Genomic DNA, 10398 nt, shown 5'->3' with positions numbered 1-10398 from the left:
AGAGGGACTACCTCAGTGCTGAAAGTCACCATGAATTGAAAAAAAGATGCTGGAAAAAATTTAACTACCAACAAAGGTTAAAGAAAATCAAAGTGGGATTAAGAACTTGGATAAAAACAACACTAAAAAAATGAGATATAAATAACAATAATACAATGAAATAGAATAATAAATAATTTATCTCGTGATATAGCTCCCAGTGTTTGGCTTTTGGCCAAAATTTTATATTCAGTTCAATTCAACTACAGTAGGAAAGTAAAACAAAACCTATAAAAAGAGAGCCTTTGAGACTGTTCGTGTCTCATCATCACTAGCTCAGAAACGACTGTTTTCCTTTTCAATAAGAATAAAAAACTATAAAAGCCAAAGAAAAATCGGCATAGACAGGAGACAAGACCCGCGGTATAAACAATGCGTCAGCACATATTGCAAACAATGCAACATGCTTGATCATCGCAGGAGACATCTCTTGCAATAACCCCAATTGTTCTGAGATTCTCTCTCTCTCTCTCTCTCTCTCTCTCTCTCTCTCTCTCGTCTCGCTCTCCTTCCTCTCCTCCTCCTCTCCTCCTCTCATCTCTCTCTCTGCTCCGCTCGTCTCTCTCTCTCTCTCATGATAAATGTGACGAAACAAACATTCTAAAAGTGTAACTTTGATCCTTCAATCTGATCTGACGACAAAAATAAGTCAACAGAGCCATCTTGTCTGGCTTGTATATATTATATGAACTAATAATTTCGAATTTTCCGAGTTCTATAGTATAATAATTCCTCTTATTTCAGTAAATTAATACTATCGTTTTTTAGAAGCTATTCCTTTGTCAAAATTTCTCTGCTATTTTGTCCATTTTTTTTCTGTCTTCACTGATCTGGCGAATTGAGTCTTAAAAAAATCTAAGAAGAGCGAATCGCATGTGAATTCGGTTTACGGCGAATAAGAAGCTGATTTTCTAAGCATATAAATATAGGAAGTAGGAGAATTTAGTTCCTACGGGCTGCTCTAGGAGCAAGAGCCTGTGCTGGCACAAGGCCAGCTTAATCACAAACAACAATTTATCCAGTGCATTTCAATCAGTGGTCGAGAGATTGTGTCGTTCTATTTGGAGCAGTTTCCCGCGTTTTTTGGTCATATAAGTTCGAGCTGGGTTCGAGGTTATTGATGGGCGGGGGGGGGGGGGGATATTTTATATATTGATGTTTTTCAGTCTATTTTGACTCATTTAATATGGGATAGACCAACAGCGTTTTGATTAAAAAAGTGTTTTTTGTAACCCGGAATAATTAGGCCAGATTCCTTAAGTATGAGTAACCTTGAATAATTAGGCCGATTCTTTATTTACGCATGAGTAATTTTAATTGACCAATGCTTCAACATAAGAGATTTTTTTCAGCTGAATCAGTCATTCAGCTACTCTGCAAATCACTATTGGAAACGAATTCCATTCAGTCAAGCGCAAGCCATATTATCGGTCTAATTTCCCAAGACGTTACTAGATGCACGCCATACGGTCGTCAAGTCCATAGAGATGGACTCTCCGCCCATTTGCTATAGATTAGTGAGAGCGTTTGCACCCGTTTTGTTTTATCATTATTATTATTATTTTTTTTTTTATCTAGCTTCTTATTCAGATATCCAGTCGCCCGGGGGATAAGCGGAGGAGCTGTTTTATAATCCTGTTACTCGAAATGTCCGTCTAGCCATACAGAGCTAGTACTACAGAGAGTCCATAAAGTCTAAGCACCATTACAAGTATTTGTTGCTCAGAAACCATATAACACAGAGTAATGCAGCTTTCTTGTAGAATGAAGTGCTCTGAATGTAAACTTTAGAGAATGTAGAACATTCTACAAAAAACTGCATTACTGTATGTTATAAGGTTTATGAGCAATATATATAATGGTACTGGGACTTTATGGACACCCTGTATAGATGAAATATCAACAAGTAGTACATCATCATTCCTCTACAAAGAGCTATTGACTGATCTTATCCATTTCTTTGGAATCTTTCCCTCATCCAGATGCACCTTACACAACCCTGTCAACCAACCATTTCAAATAGCCATACCACAGCATCTTCTCAACACTTTAATTGTCATCCTACAATCTTCAATGGTCAATTTAACATAGTTTTAAGAACTTCGAGTATTGCATCAACAAGGTTAATGGGTTGCTGAAGGTTATTAAAACTGTCATTCATATGACAGATATTATCTAGAAGATGATATGTCACTTTTCGACAAGCTCTCTCTCTCTCAGCATTCTATGAAGTCTAATAAAAGTATAAATGTTAATATGCTACATTCTCATGATATGATACTAATAATAGGTCATCAAGGCTCTGGGCATTCATTTATTCATTCACTTATTTTCTAAAAGATAAACGAATGAGTAAACAAACAGATATAAATAGATAGTTGAATTTATAATCCATTACGCAAACAAATATATAAATAGATACACAACAGCAGTACCTACAGGGCAATAACACTCAATAGGACTATGAAATCGCGTCATAGTTGAGGACCACTATTCCTGCGACAACGAAAGAAGAAGAAGGTCACAGAATGTAAACAAAGACAATGAATACCTTTTCGATGGGGCAAGGCAAGACGGACAGGGGATATATATACATACCAAGGTAAAGAGCCAGCTATTTTCGGTGAGAGGGGGAGGGGGCACAGCCCCTCGAATTATTTCAGGGATGCAAAGCTTGATGCCAACAGCATTACCTACTTTTGTTTACCGTCTCTTTGTTTGTTTATTTGTCTCTTGTTTTTGTTTACATATTGGTTTTCTATCAAGTTCGTTTAGATTGGTGTTTTCTAGTAGCGTTTGGTAACTTGCTTTAATTGTAGTTTTATTCGCTACGTTTCTTTGTTTTCGTTATTAATTGCGTTTGTTATTCGCTAGGGACGTTTATTGTTTACCTTTGTTTTAGCAGAAAAGCTAAAACTATCACAGAGTTCGAATACACGAAACCTTTAGCTGACTTTCTTCCTTTATAGTGTAATACACGAGTTGTACCTATACACGAAACTGGCACACGAAAAGAAAAAAAAAGAATGCATTACGTAAACGGTACACGAACGCTGCAAGTGGTACTTGGGAATTCGCTATTTCATTTGACATTCCTTGCTGGCGCCAAGAAAGTGTCGTGCGACATTTTTTTACTATTCTAATTAATGGCGCGCGACGCCCGTAGAGTTTTTTTAATCCTCTGAGAGTCTATAGTTTTTTAATAAAACTTTTAAAAGAGGGTTTACGTCCAGCATATTATTATTATTATTATTATATTTTATTATTATTATTATTATTATTATTATTATTATTATTATTATTATTATTATTATTATTTTATTATTATTTTTATTGAGGCGTTCGTGCTCTCATAAACGTGTTATTGAATACAGACTTCATCCTATGAGTAAATGAGTGAAAAAAATTTTAAACCCCCTCCCCTTCTCTCTTTAAATTCTCAGCCTTCCTGTGTAATGATTAATTGTTATATATATATATTATATATATATATATCTATATATATATATATATATATATACACACACACACACACACAACACACACATATATATATATATATATATAATATATATATATATATATATATGCATATATATATGTATATATTTAATTTTGCTCTCTCTCTATCTCTCTCTCTGAAGGTCAACCCTATTATTAATGATATGACGTTTTCCTTTGTTACGTCACTTCCTGTGACCTTATCAGGTCAGTTGCAACGGGAGTTTTTAAAACTTTTTTTAATATTAGAGGGTCGATCGGTCTAAATGAACTTTGTTGCAACTTGCAAAGTGCGTTGTGCAACTGATTCTCATATACTTAAATTCGTGTGTGTTGAAAAAGAGTATACTTAAATTCGCTCCTTCATATGTCTTTTGGGTAAGCAAGATGACCTAGAGTATCAGGGAATAAAGATGTTAAATAAGAAAGATATTGTGGTCACAGATTAAATTTTTTTTTATTCGCCTTAGGCCTATATAGCAACCTTGAATATATAGCTCCTGTGTCAAAACAGCTTTTAAAGCAGGAGATATTAAAGTCTGAATTCTTTCCAAGATCAAGTTTCATAACACTTCAACTCGTCTCTTATTAGAAATGCAAAATGCAACACGAAGGAAAACCGCAAAACGGTTCACGAAATGTGACGTCTAGAGCAGAAAGCAAGTCATACCACCACCAGTCGTCGACTTAGTAGCCAAGTCGTACTTCCAGTCGTTTCTCTCTCCTGACCTTTCTTTCAGACCACCCCTGACCTAACTCAGAGACGTCTAGAGGTCAGCCAGGCACAGCCGGGTGCTTGTCTATATCTCTCTAATCAAGGGCACTAAGCTGTCAAGATGTTTTTATCGGACACGAAAGCTATCAAAAACAAAACATAAACAGTACGTCTTCGACTAGGTCTAATTTCATCCTTAATTTGGCTTTAAAATAGCCACTAAGGTGTCAAGACGTTTTTATCGGACATGAAAGCTATCAAAAACAAGAAATAAACTGTGTCTTCGACTAGGTCTAATTTCATCTTTAATTTGGCTTTAAAATAGCCACTAAGCTGCCAAGACGTTTTTATCGGACACGAAAGCTATCAAAAACAAGAAATAAACAGTACATCTTCGATTATTTATAGGTCTAATTTCATCTTTAATTTAGCTTTGATATCGTGGCCAAGACGCTAGTTTCACTGCCGAATGGGACAAGGGTTGATTTTACGGTGAAATCAATGTGTGTGGGCATTTTACAGCTAAAGGGACCGTTGAAATCAATATATGTGGGCATTTTACAGCTATAATGACCGTTGTGACTGGCCAAGGCTGCGAATCATCATGATTAGCGCTGGTGATCGGTGGACTGCAAAGGGTTGTGACTTGGGTTGGTTGATTTGAGCCAGACGCTAACGCCCAGTGGTTTGACAAGGCACTCGAATAAACACGTGCGCCCGCCAAAAGCAAGAGATTACAAGTATCTGACAAGGGTCAAAGAGGGTAAGTCAATTGAACATCTGCTTGTTGGGGTATATATATATATATATATATATATATATATATATATATATATATATATATATTATAATAAGCAATTGCAAAGTGACGTTATTATTATTAGTACACACACGCACACACATACACACATTTCTGTCATTTGAGGTGTTGAAGTCAAAGAGAGAGAGAGAGAGAGAGAGAGAGAGAGAGAGAGAGAGAGAGAGAGAGAGAGAGAGAGAGAGAGAGATGATTTCCTGACCTTTTATATGTTTTGTTTTATCAGTACATTTAATATAATTTCTTTCTCATGTGGGAATATTTATTCCCTTAATAGTTTCTGCAGCTTATTCCATCCAAATGCGTACTAGAGAGAGAGAGAGAGAGAGAGAGAGAGAGAGAGAGAGAGAGCGAGCACTAAGGGAGCGTACGAAACTCCCTATAAATGTCACCGGGTGCAAATGACACTCACTACGTCCCAAGGAGATAAGAGAAGAGGCGGCACAGTAGGATACGGCAGGATATCCTAAAGGACATTTCTAGTGACAACATCGCCAAAGAGGACTCGCTGGGAAACGAGGGGGGCGGGAGGAAGTGGTTTTTTGCGAGTCAACGTATATAAATAAATGTGTATATTAGGAATTATTATGAAATATAAAAAGGTCAGCTGATGTTGAACTTATAGCTTGGTTGAGTCATAACTTCGGTAAAATGGCGAGAGCATGATGGTTTTCATTATATAAAAAAGAAAAAAATAGCTATCGAGGCGAGATGTGGTTAGAGTATAATTGAATGTTTATGACAGAAGTGGATATTATGGTCAGAGTGAATATGCATTGCTTTATAAAGAGTACATTATTAAAAAAAAACAAAAACAAAATAGGTATCGAGGTGAGGATGTGGTCAGGGAATAATTGAATGACTGAGGCAAAATTGTCTAAAGGTTAAGTGATAAATAATAATTGATTATAAGCTTATCATAGAAAGAAGTAAAAACCAAAAACGCAACGACAGAAGAATAAAATAACGCATGTTCAATTTGTCACTGCAGCAGAAAGGAAGGAGAGAGACAGAGAGAGAGAGAGAGAGAGAGAGAGAGAGTCTGAGACATACGGCTTGAGGGTGTATATGACCTCTGATGAATCTTCTTCCCCTGTGTAAAGTGTAAACCCTCTTTTAATACACGCACACACACACATACACACACACACACACACACACACACACACATATATATATATATATATATATATATATATATATATATATATATATATATATATCTAGAGGTTCTCGTCTCCAAACTTATATGCAATAGTTAGGGAACTGTTCCTAATACTACCATTGAATAAAGGACTGAAGGAATGCAACTGCTGGCGTTCCACAGGGTAATAGTCCTGGCCCACGTCCTATCGCTTACTCGGGGAGTAAGCCTACAGACTATGTTGTTGTTGTTGTTGTTGTTGTTGTTGAGGGGGTTTGAAAGCCTAAAAAAGCTTGAAAAGTATTTCGTGTTGATTTAAAGATACATGAATGTTAGGATAGATCTATGATTTATTTATGTGAATGAAAATTTAAAAAATAAGTAACGTGCATGTTAGACAGTACAAAACAATGTTATCTAATAAAATATAGAGTATTCATTTTAACGTTCACTGGTGAAACAACCCGCTATTTGACCGTAGATTTGAACACGCCCCATTAGTAAGCTGGAGGTCGGATCACGCCTTGTTTATTTTAGGTAAACCTGATACATAGTTTGGCCTTTACGAACTATCTCTTAAGTATTATTATCGAATATGTGACTACAAGAATGCGATTAATCACTGGCGTTCCATAGTTTGAGTTGCCCCATTATACAATTTTATTATATACTATATATATATTATATATATATATATATATATATTTATATATATATATATATCTATATATATATATATATATATATATATATATCGTATATATATATATATATATATATATATAAAGGTTTTTTGCCACGAAGGAAAAAATGAAAAAGCGAGATAGCCGGAGTACTTTCGGTCCTGTTTGCCTTCAGTAAAGGGTCCGAACAGGACCGAAAGTACTCGGCTATCTCGCTTTATAATTTTTTCCTTCGTGGCAAAAAACCTTTATATATACATATCATCACGTTTTATATACTTTGTGATCAAGTTATTCATATATATATATATATATATATACATTATGGATTTTGGCCTTAAAAACAAACAAACACGTAGCTTGCGCGCATTCATTTAGTAGAATCAGACGCGAAAAGAGGAAAGTAGAGGAACACAGTTATCACACAAGGCGATTGTGTTGCGATATTGGCCTCATCAGAAACGCGTCAGTGGCGACCAGCGATATCCGAGAGATTTGGAGGAAGAAGACGCAATGAATATATAAATAAATTCATCAACTAGTAGAGAGATCGATGAAGAAGATAAGCGGGTAAATAAATATATGAATGAAGAGAGAGAGAGAGAGAGAGAGAGAGAGCTCTCAAAAGAATGCTTTCCAATCTTCTTTCTATAAGAAGAGACTATATAGGTACGTCATTATATAGTCCCGTCTCCAGCGATCGAAGATAAGGTCGAAAGTCCAGTAATTAGGTGTCAGGTTGAAGACCTTAACGACGGAGCTGTCTGTCAACTGCTAGGCGCCATCTCGAGCAAGTTAATGGCCGTCTTCAAGTCTATTATTGACTGATTGGAAAATACCTTCTCTCTCTCTCTCTCTCTCTCTCTCTCTCTCTCTCTCTCTCTCTCTCTCTCTCAGAAGTACTTAACAGTGGTCTACGGTTATCAAAGTAGGAGGGGAGAGAGAGAGAGAGAGAGAGAGAGAGTTAAACAGAAGAATGTACGTAAGTCGTAACTCAGTGACATAATCGATGGCTAGGCACGCACGGACACAGTCACTATTTCCATGGCAACAATATGATCAAGATAGTGCCAAGGACTTAGGAGATTTCAGTGAATTCAAACTCGGGCACAATTGTAAAAAAAAAAAAAATAATAAAATAAAATGAACATTATCTGAGGACGAACACCTGAGCTGGAAGAGAAGTCCAAAGTTTTTAGCTTGTGGTGGTGGGGGGGGGGGGGGGGCGGCGATGGTGTGGGATGGTTCCATAATACTTCATAAAAACTACTGAGAGAGAGAGAGAGAGAGAGAGAGAGAGAGAGAGAGAGAGAGAGAGAGATGTGTGCGTGTAAATATAACAAATAATATATATGTATATATATATATATATATATATATATATATATAATATATATATATATAATCGTATAAAATAAATATATTTTTCTACATTCCTCTACTTACATAATTAACCCCAGATATGAATGAAAAACATCTAAAATAAAATGTTTCTAATCGTGTCCCTTACTCCGAATCATTCAAAAAAAGTAGATTTGAAAATGGGTAGCGTTGTCGGACGTACGATGCGCCGATGAGCATTGAGAGAAGTTTAAGTGACTGAGGAAATAACCTGGGTTTGACTTCACGGACTAGACTCACATTGATTGATTGATTGATCGAGGGTTATCTGGCACGACTAAAGCCGTTTTGGGCATCTATAATTTTCCCTGTAGTGAGATTAAGGTAAGTAAGGTAGAGAGAGAGAGAGAGAGAGAGAGAGAGAGAGAGATGAGGATGACCAGCCTTCAGTTGGAGCTGACCGATGTCACTCTCCTGAGGAATACTTTATAAGCAAATGCTCTCTCTCTCTCTCTCTCTCTCTCTCTCTCTCTCTCTCTCTCTCTCTCTCTCTCTCCTTTTTATCACTACGACCTGCATAAGTAAGAGAACTTATTTCAGAGTTTTAGTAAAAAAAATAAAATAATAAAGAAAGAAAGAGAAAATGGTAAAACACTCTCATCTTTTTTTCCCAGTCAGAAAATAGAAACTCCCAATTTGGGTATTGCATTTTTTCTTTCCCGTTTTTCGTTTTGCATTTCAGGAAAACACTTTTATTTAGTCTTTCGGTTTTCGTGCTTGACTCTCTCTCTCTCTCTCTCTCTCTCTCTCTCTCTCTCTCTCTCTCTCTTTCATCCCTGTATGTCTCTCCAATAAGTCTATTGATGTGAATGGGATGTGAGCACACTTCTTAAAGCGACAGAGAGAGAGAGAGAGAGAGAGAGAGAGAGAGAGAGAGAGAGAGAGAGAGAGAGAGAGAGGTCCAGTTCACTTGCTCTTGCAAAATATTTGGCAAATAATTTGATGAATAAACATTATGGCCAAGATAACATTTGCTGGTGACAGCTCGGTCTAAGACTTGAGACACTACAGGAACTATAGCCTAGCTGTCAATTCTCTGTCGTGTGTGTTCGTCTGGGTATTGCTTTTGTTGTTGTTGTTGTTGTTGTTGTTGTTGTTGTGGGTGTTGTGAAGGTGTGGTCACTGTATATACCCAGAGAGGTTAAATCTAGCGAGCAGCCGAGGTCACGTTCCTATACAAGGATCTATGTATTATCAAGTCCAGGCTCCCACATCCCACACCTACATGACTAATTCTTCTTCTTCTTCACTATTCAGGGAGAACGTCGAGGTCACACGGCTGATGTTGTAGATGATATGGTTGTTATAAATTGTTAATACTACTTTTGTTGTTGTTATTGTTGTTTTTTGTTGTGGATTTCTGTCAAATCGATCAGGAATAACTTCAAGCAGAACAGGATACGAATCGAGAGATGTTTTGAGTGTAAGAAACATGGGTTCATGGTCTCTTGTCAGCGCGACGAGTGGTCATGTAGACCTCTGGAGTTATCCAAATCAAACGAGAAAATGGGCTGATAATTCCCCCCCCCCCCCCCTCACCATCCCCCTAAAAACCATAGTAAGCGGAGACGAAATGACAAAATTATTGAACGAAACAGCTTTTCATCCTTCAGCGATCAATATCACAATCTCTAGGCCTTAGGCCCAGGGGTGTATGCCGGCACGCGCCCTTCCCCAAAGACTGCCCGTTAACAGGTCAGGAATAGATAGACCTCTGGAACCATCCAAACCAAATGAGAAAATGCTTCCAAAAATCCTGCAGAAGATGAGGACGAAATGACAAAATGGAGTCTTGCAACCGGTTGACGATCTAGCCCTAAAATCTGTAGGCCTAGTAGATAACAAAGTAATCCGTTTATATCACCTATAACAAAAAAATTGCTGACACAGAGGACACGACGAAAGGAAGAACTATATGCACTGTCCTTGAAGTATGAGAGCACTGCATATCGATTTCCTCACGGAATCACTAGGGAGGTACGTGAGTGGCTCAGTGGGTGTTGGCCTGGGTCTATTCATCATTGCATATCATCGAGTCTCTCTCTCTCTCTCTCTCTCTCTCTCTCTCTCTCAGCATCTGATCAGCAGTCGGGTAGAA

The sequence above is a fragment of the Macrobrachium nipponense genome, chromosome 45, assembly GCF_015104395.2.
Source record: "Macrobrachium nipponense isolate FS-2020 chromosome 45, ASM1510439v2, whole genome shotgun sequence".
Taxonomy (NCBI): domain Eukaryota; kingdom Metazoa; phylum Arthropoda; class Malacostraca; order Decapoda; family Palaemonidae; genus Macrobrachium; species Macrobrachium nipponense.
The sequence above is the reverse complement of the archived record's forward strand: the minus strand, read 5'-3'. Positions refer to the sequence as shown.